Consider the following 9,511-nt stretch of genomic DNA (forward strand, 5'->3'; position numbering starts at 1 on the left):
AAAGGGTGGGGAGTCTCTGGGTGCTGTTTCTGTTGTTAGAGTATTGCTTTGAGTCTCTCTCTCTGTGAATTGCTTTGAGAATAGACTGTCTTAGAATGTACTAACACAATTAGCAGCTTGCAAGTTTCACACATAGAGGTAGAGAAACAGTACCAAAAACCAAGAGACCTCTTAATTAGTAATACCCTGGAATTTAAACTCTGGGGAATCAAACTCATTTGTGATTTTAATACAGAACTTCTTTAATATGATCCAACAAAATGATGGGGTCTAAATTAGCTGTTACCACTCAAGAAAGATCTTGGAGTCATTGTGGATAGTTCTCTGAAAACTTCTATTCAATGTGCAGTGGCAGTCAAAAAAGGGAACAGAATTAAGAAAGGGATAGATAATAAGACAGAAAATACCATTGTACACCCACATCTTGAATACTGCGTGCAGATGTGGTCGCCCCATCTCAAAAAAAAGAAAAAGATATATTGGAATTAGAAAAGGTTCAGAAAAGGGCAACAAATATGTTTAGGGGTATGGAACGGCTTCCGTATGAGGAGAGATTAATAAGACTGGGACTATTCAGCTTGGAAAAGAGACAACTAAGGGGAATATGATTGAGGTCTATAAAATCATGCCTGGTGTGGAGAAAGTAAATAAGGAAGTGTTATTTACTCCTTCTCATAATACAAGAACTAGAGGTCACCAAATGAAGTTAATAGGCAGCAGGTGTAAAACAAACAAAAGGAAGTATTTCTTCACACAACGCAGAGTCAGTATGTGGAGCTCTTTCCCGGAGGATGTTGTGAAGGCCAAGACTGTAACAGGGTTCAAAAAAGAACTAGATAAGTTCATGGAGGATAGGTCCATCAATGGCTATTAACCAGGATGAGCAGGGATGGTGTCCATAGCCTCTGTTGGCCAGAAACCGGGAAGGGGCGACAGGGGATGGATCACTTGATGATTACCTGCTCTGTTCATTCCCTCTGGGGCACCTGGTATTGGCCACTGTCGGAAGACAGGATACTGGGCTAGATGGACCTTTGGTCTGTCCCAGTATAGCTGCTCTTAAATTGTTATGAAGTGGTGGTGCACAAGCCAATGCACCATGATGATTTCAGTTCCCTTTGTCAAGGTTGCTGAAGCAAAACAACTCTAAGTCCATTTAATGGCAAGTCAATGGGAGTTTAAATGTTTTCCTGTCAAATACGGCAAAAGTTGTGTACATGGATTAAATCCATGGAAGGAAAGGGGATAATGTGGAAGGGTTAAGGAAACTGAAGTCCCTCTCAAGCATTCTTGTCAAGATTAAACCCAGTGAGGGAGAATTCACAGTTTTATATCTAAGGAACCCTACTTCACATATGGGACTGTATTGTGAGTATTTGCGGTCCAGTCTGTTTAAGTGCCAAGATCTTCCTGGAAGGAACTGAGTGCCCTTTGTGTTTATCAAGTTCATGAAGAGTTGAGAGATGTCAGCAACTCACAGGGAATTCTTAGCACTTTATACTATTAGGCTCTTGTTCAGTGAAAGCATAACTATTACATTTAAATGAACAACTGCATGAGTAAAGTACAGCACCACAACAGACCTGTATTTCTCTCTCTCTCCCCAAGTTAGTTTTAGCTAGCATTTTAGTATTTGCATAAAAAACTAAAATATGGCTATATTGTTTACCTTTCTTCGAGCTTGAATTCTAATCAACATAGAATACCATTCCTTTGGAGAGAATTTGTCTTAAAAATAGAATATAGTAGGTCAGTAACCTTTTGACAAAAAAATATATATGTTGTATTTAATGCATTAACATTTCCCCCCCGCCCTTTGAAAGAGAATCTGTCTGACCGCTTTGCAATCTTGCAATGATCGATACAGATCAAGAGCATCAAAATGGAAATCTTAAATTCAGTTTGCAGCTATATTCATTTATTCATATAAATTTATGAAATAAATATCTATGGACATATGACATGACACTTGAAATTTTAATTACTTCACAAAGGTGGTCATCATACATACTTGCATAAGTCTGATAGTGAAGAATCATTCCAAGAGCATTTTGAAAACAGAGAATATAGCTATTTTAGAGCCCTGCGATGACAGGAATGGCCACTCTGTCAAGTACCATGACTGGGTATTGTTCAGCACTGAATGACAAGACAATTTTTGGTACAAGTGGCTCTACTTTGATTTTGTCTGTGATGAAATGAGTGACAGGATGTGGAGTATAATATAAGTGTGTGTGTGAGTGAGTGAGAGAGACACTTTCACTCCAATCCACCAAAAGCAGAATGACGCTTTTGCTTTTGAAGCACTGCAATGTAATGTAGCTTTACGGTTTTAAGCACCGCTGAATAAAATCATTGGAGGACAAGTTGTATGGGCTGTCTTCTTATCTGGATTTATAGCTGATATGATCTCTCCGCCCCCCCCCCCCCCAAAAAAAAAAAAAAGTGTTATCTGAGTCAGACACCATAACATAAATTTCCTACAGGTATTGTAATCCAACCCACTTGCATTGCTGTATATGGTTAATGCTCGAGAGATTCTTTATGGACACCTCCATCCCAAAAAAATCTACATAACTGTCTCCACACCTTGTCTGTGATAACTGTAACGTGCATATGTGCACGCGCGCACGCACACACACACACACACACACACACACACACACACACACAGTATAGAAGGAGCTAAATAAACTCCTTAATGCAACTTGCTCTGTTATCTCTGCCATTTCATGTGTGTCATTTCCTTTTCACTGGGCCTAATACTTTGCAGTTTTTACTGCTGGCATTACTATAGGAGTCCAAGCAACAACAGTTGAACATAAATTTGTTTTGTTTGTTTTTTTAAATACCTAGGAAGTTACTTAAACAAACAAAAAGCTATGTTGAAAGAAATGTGTTAAGGTCGCAAAGTCAAGCACTCAAGAGTTAGGAAGTGCTAAAATTAAGTTCCCCTATGGTACCTTAATTCTGTCCTCTTGAGCGCATGCAGTACGATACAATCTTTAACTACATGATCACATACTACTTTTTCCACAGGACCCCTCGCTCATACCGTGCATAGGAGGCACTGTGCAGTGTTCCAGGAAAGAGGTGGCTGTTTAGTATTGCTTTCACTATGTAAAGCAGAGGTGGGCAAACTACGGCCCGCTGGACCCTCCTGCCCAGCCCTTGAGCTCCTGGCCCAGGAGGCTATCAGCTCACCTCGCCGCCAGCGCAATGCTCTGGGCAGTGGGGCTGCAGAGCCGTGGCTGCTTATCCTGGTGCTCTGGGTGGTGCGGCTGTAGGGCCGCCAGCCACCGGTGCTCCAGGCAGCGCGGTAAGGGGATAGGGAGCAGGTGCAGCTGGACAGAGGACAGGGGAGTTTGTAGTGGTGGTCAGGGGGTGGTGATGTGGATAGGGGTCAGGGCGGTCAGAGGGCAGGGAACAGGGGGGTTGAATGGGGGCAGCGGTCGGGGGAGAAGTCAAGACGGGGGGGGGGGGTTGGACGGGCTGGCAGGGGGCAGTCGGGGGCCGTTCTAGGGACTGTGAGGAGACAGGGAGTGTGTGGGGGGGTGCTGTCAGGGAACAGGGAGGGGGGTTGGATGGGGGCCGGGCCAGGCCACGCCAGGCTGTTTGGGGAGGCTCAACCTCCCCTAACCGGCCCTCTGTACAATTTCGGAAATCCGATGTGGCCCTCAGGCCAAAAAGTTTGCCCGCCCCTGATGTAAAGTAATACAAGAATTCTCAGATATAACAACGTTTCATTAAAGTTTTTTTACATTTTCCGTTTTTCATATAAAGAAAAGTTAAAGAGTCACCACTGATCACTGCTGATGACAGGCATATACATATGCAACCAGATACACAAACAAAAATTATATTATTTACACATATATAAAATACGATAATTTGTAGTGTATAAGTTCTGCTGAGTTTATTTGGATATGCAAAGTACCAGATACCAGTACAGGTGTGTGAATATTTAAGGCAAGATTTTAAAAAACAGGTGCCTAATGTTAGGCTCTAAGTCCATATTTAGGCATCTGTTTTTGGTAAGCTCTTAAGCATGGGCTCTGCACCTTGAGGAGAAACTGTACAAGGTCATGCACAAAGTGCATTTCACCCATAAGTGTGCTGTTACAAAGTTAATGGAACAAAGTATGTCGCCTATGAAATACATGGATTATCAAATGCTCTTTTCTACAGCAAGTTTTTCAAATATGCCAGACACATTTCTTTGCCGGTGAGGAGTAATTCCCTAGCAAATTTGAAATTTTAACTTGACACTTTATTCACGTGTGAACAAAATGTTTGAAAAGCTAAGGGTAACAGTTTCCACATCAGGATCAATCAGAAGTGGCTAAATAGAATATTGGCAAGCTACCTCTAGCCCCCAAAATAAAATTCAGCTTTGGCTAAAAATAAGCAGAAGACATTTAGGTAATTTTCAATGAGCTATTAAGGGCCTGTAAATAAAGGCTTACTATAAGTGCCTTCTCAATAACAAAATCACTAGCACAATGCTATAATGAGTAGCCATAGGTTTAGTTGTACCTGAGATATGCAGTAAGACGGCCCAACCCTGAAGAGTGATGGTCTCCAACAGAAAGTGAAGAGGCTCAACACTTCAAAGGAGGCGCTATACAGCCACTTTCATGCAAGAGCTGACATCAAAGTCAGAATTCCTGCAGCTAAGAGGTTGCTCTATGAAAATAATACTCTCACTATGTAGTATTTTGACTATAGTCATTGGACCAAGAAGGGACATGGGATCTACTGTGAGTAAATGGGGCTGGAAAATATACCACTTGTGCATTACCAGGTATTCCCCATATATGAAAAGTGAATGATTTACTCACATATATTAAAATGGACCACAGGATGAAACAGGCTTAACCTCAAGAGATAAGGTTTACATAAAGGATGGATGGCCTACCTCTGCCAGATTTTCTGTGTCACCCGAGACAAGTCACTTACCTGCCCTGTGTAGTACTGCAGACAATATATACTTACCTACCTGTGTGTGAGGCACTCAAAAATTGCAAAGACCTTTGAAATACACCCCCAGATTATAATTCAGAACTAGCATACCCATAAAAGTATATAAATGGGAATGCACGACACATTTAGCCAAAATTTCTATGACTAAAACATCCGCTTTAACCACTGTTCCCGCAGGAGAGGAAAACATTCCCTCCTTCATTATCGCTCAACAATTACACAAACAAGCCTTTCCCTTACTGATACAAGTTAAAAATCTATATGAAATTGATCTGATTTCATCCTTGATAATAGTTTACATAAATGTATTTAAAAAACCTGGATATCTATCTTCTCTTTAAATTGATAATGCACACTCAAAGATATTTCCTTAGATGATCAAAGACTCAGTTATGAACATCAGTTTAGAATTAAGCTCAAAAGTACAAGGTAGGATACAAAACATACCATATCCCTTAAACCACTGTTTATATAAAAAAATTGAGGTTTCCTGTCCTTCTCCCACAGTTACATAAAACATTCCAAGACCGTGCTCTTGATATACTTAGCTACTTAGTTGTGATAAAGGGCAGATCTTAAATATCGAAACCTTAAATATCCAGATTAACCAGAAAAGATACTGTCAACATTAATAACTCTAGGTTTCAGAGTAGCAGCCATGTTAGTCTGTATTCACAAAAAGAAAAAAGGAGTACTTGTGGCACCTTAGAGACTAACCAATTTATTTGAGCATAAGTTTTCGTGAGCTACAGCTTATGCTCAAATAAATTGGTTAGTCTCTAAGGTGCCACAAGTACTCCTTTTCTTTTTATGAATAACTCTATTTTCCTCTCCTTTGTCAGTGTACCTCCACTGACTTCAAGGGAAATATTTCTGATTTAATTCAGAGTGATAGGAGAATCAGTTTTTAAGTAATCCCCTCACTACCACCACCCTTATTTTACATGGAGATTTGTGACTTTACCCAAATCTTCACGTAAATGTTTTTGGTAGGATTTTTTTAAAGCAATATTTTTACTGCATCTTGAGATTGTTTTGTAAGCCTGATTTTCCTCACATCATTTTCATTTTAGCTATTGTCATTAAGATTAAAAGAGTAAAAAAATTACCGTTTTAACATTAATGATACTTGCTGAACTCTCATTTGCAGTTTACTGAGCTTTTAAACTTTTCATCATGACTAAAATATCCTTTAGAGGTCGCTGGTAGGAATATTTTCTACATTGGCAAGGTGAGGTAAAGACACCATATTTTGTCTCCATATTTCCCCCACGGAGTAAGGTGAAGTGGGGGAGGGAAATCATATGTAGAACCCTGCGTGGATACAAAATTTGTATCCACATAGGATTCGCAATCCATGGATGTAAAGCTGACTGATAGCTGCAGATTTGCGGGGCTCTTGATATAAAATTTGGATCTGTATCCATGCACAATCAGCAAAAATGTTCTGCAGAGATAAAGCGGATATTCACAGATTTGCAGGGCTTTAATCATATGGCTGTCACTCACTCACCTGAGGCCAATCTGAATGTAGCTTGTTCAACCATTTATCTATAATCCTCCCCCCCGGTCCCCGCCCATGTTGGAAAGAAATAGTGGAAATAGCTGTGCCTTAGGCAAAACCACTTAGTGCTGTTACATGTCTGACTATCTATGACCTATACCAGGGTTCTCAAACTTCATTGCACCGTGACCCCTTTCTGACAACAAAAAGTACTACACAACCCCAGGAAGGGGGATGAAAGACTGAGCCCGCCTGAGCCCACCACCCCAGGTGGGGAGGCTCGGCCCATTGTTCCAGGCAGCGGGGGCTGTAACCTAAGCTCTGCTGCCCAGGGCTGAAGCTCTCTGGCTTTGGCCCCCATTAAAACAGGGTCACGACCCACTTTGGGGTCCCAACCCACAGTTTGAGAACCACTGGCCTATATTATAAAAGCGGCCTAAAGAGATCATAGGACTTGCTTTATAACAAGGCAATCATCTATAGTTGGTTTTCAAAAAGCTCCCAACTCCCCCTCATTCTCCACAAAACCACAACAGACAGCAGTTTTGAAAAAACCAGGAAGCGATAAGAGAATGGAAAACGTATTACTCTCTGACTATAGACTCTTGTTTTGGAAAGTCAATTCTGTGGTTAAATAATTTGAGGGAAGAGAACCAGATATTTAACAGAATATTCTGTTCTATGAATTTTTAAACAAAAGAGAGTGTGCATTACTACACAGCTTCATTTAAAAACATACTTAGTTTAATTTCCTTGTGCATGCGCTCATATGAGAGAGAGAGAGAGAGAGAGAGAGAGAGAGAGAGAGTCTCACACCCCCATCCACCTCTTGATTTATTTTATGGACTTTTCAAAAGCCAAAAAAAAACAAACAAACAAAAAAACCCTGTCCCAAGCAGTAGTTTCATTTTCCATAGGACTTACAGACATAAGCCTACAATTATTAAAACAAAAATATTTGGGACGCCAAACAAAGTTAAAAGCTATTAATGATATTAATATTTTTGTACACTACACAAATTCTAGATCTACCCCACCAATAGAGAGGGATGTGCATGAGTTGGTGTTCGATGGATTGCACAAAGATAGATTAAAAATAATAAAAAGCAGGGTAGAATGAGGGGAATATTGTTTGTTTGTTTTGAAATGAAGCATAACATTCAGATGTCATCTTGGGTATTCTGGCTTTCTTTATGCATTAAGCTATCGGGACCTAACAGGTGATGGATGGTTTCATGGTGTGTTGCTGTCCCAAATATTTGAGATCTCTGTTCCCACACTGCAAAGCTAGGAGCCTCAAATGTATGCATGGCTTTCCACAGACAGTCCCTTTTTGTTACCAGAAATTATAACCAATGGTTGATAGGTTTAACTGTCATTTACCTATTCAGTCAGTTGCTGGCACTCTTCCTACACATCTCCTGTTATATGAAGTGTTTACATCTTTATCACACTATACAGTATTCTTAAAAAAACCCTCTTTTTACATGAGCTAACAAATTTAAGAAACCTGATTTTTTAAAATTTTTAAGAACGCATTTCTTTTTTTCATATGCTAATTAAAGTTCTAAAGCTTTTCTATAACAGTTGCTCTTAGCAACTAACATATGTTACCATTGTTTAAACAGGGAAATGCAAGGACTTAAAACAGTGATACTATTTTGACCTTTACAGAACTGTTCATTTAAAGATTTCGAAGTGCTTTACATAATCATCATCATCATTATTTATTATTCTAGTATCTTCATTTTTATTCTTAATAAAAGGGGTTAGAAATAAAACTTAGTTTTTGCATTTTTTTTAAACCTTGGGATAATTATTGTATTAGAAGGCTGGTAAATATACACTGCCAGAGATTGCTATTCATTTTACTGAGGTGTCAAGATGTGTGTGAGACTTTGAGTGAGGGAGATTTCAAATTTGGTGTGTTGCATGTTTAGTGAGCCACACAATGCAAAAATTTTATGTTGTAAAGAGAAAGGCACTTTAAAATATGTTCAAATTGAAAAAGTTTTTCTCCAAATAGGGGACACTTACGAGTTATATATACACATGCACCCACCCACCGATACATATATACACATGCAGATATACACACACACATATATATACACACACAAATAGCTACCTGTTTTAAATACCCTACTTCTACACTCATTCTGAATTAACTTAAAACTGAAAGACTTGTAATTAAATTTTTTGAATTATTTTTCAGTTTTAAGAACTTCTTAAATCTTCAGAGTTCTCAATATTATTTTCTCCAGCAAAGCTAACACACCCTGAATTGCATCAACACCAGATGTTGGTCCCAGTTTACAGCGAGTCATTGACAGAGTCGTGAGGCAAGTACAACAAAGCCAGGACTCAGATTTACAAATCTATAACGGGTGTGGAAATATCCTCTGTCAAAACAAACACTGGGGCGTGGAGAGAAACAACATTGTAATAAAATAGAAGATTAAAAAATGCAATGGGTGGGCTGGGGTGGGGACAAACTTACCACTGCACTAGGTCACACCCATACCCAGATTCAGGGATTTATTTCACGGGGTTTGGGGCTCCACGAAACTGAGGGAGGTTTCTCAATAACTGAGAAGTGAGCTAGGTTTAAACGACTCACACGCATGGCAATATATAGAGGTGCAGCAACAGTCAGAGGGAGACTTTCGAACGGATCCCAAACAATGACTGCCAAGTCCACTGACATGCAAACCTCTGCCACGCATGAAACAGGGCGGGGGGCAGCTACCAAATGATTTCCTAGGGCGGGGAGCCCCCCCACGCACCCAGGCTGCCCGCACCGCGAGGTACCTGCGTGCGCTTACCTCCCTTGGAGCGCTCCTACAGCCGATGCGGACGCCCCCCGCCGCAGCTCCGCTGGACTGGGGCTACTCCCGGGGCCGGAGCAGCCGCGAGCACAGAGACCGCCTCAGGAATCGTTTCTGAAGCGTTCGCCGACGCCGGCATACTCTCACGCCTGCCCCGCCCCTCTCGGGGCCACGCCCCTTCCTCCAGACCGACACT

General features: G+C 40.7%; 1 protein-coding gene across 1 annotated transcript in view; it reads right to left on the reverse strand.

The window, feature by feature from the left end:
• The window catches only part of SERPINI1 (serpin family I member 1), a 79,960-nt gene extending 70,505 nt beyond the window's left edge, over nucleotides 1–9,455 (reverse strand). The window contains exon 1 of the mRNA XM_077826748.1: nucleotides 9,313–9,455. The gene's annotated coding sequence lies outside the window, so the exon portion shown is untranslated. The remainder of the gene's footprint in view (nucleotides 1–9,312) is intronic.
• Nucleotides 9,456–9,511: the final 56 nt, after the last annotated feature.

This window comes from Eretmochelys imbricata, chromosome 9 (assembly GCF_965152235.1).
Source record: "Eretmochelys imbricata isolate rEreImb1 chromosome 9, rEreImb1.hap1, whole genome shotgun sequence".
NCBI lineage: Eukaryota > Metazoa > Chordata > Testudines > Cheloniidae > Eretmochelys > Eretmochelys imbricata.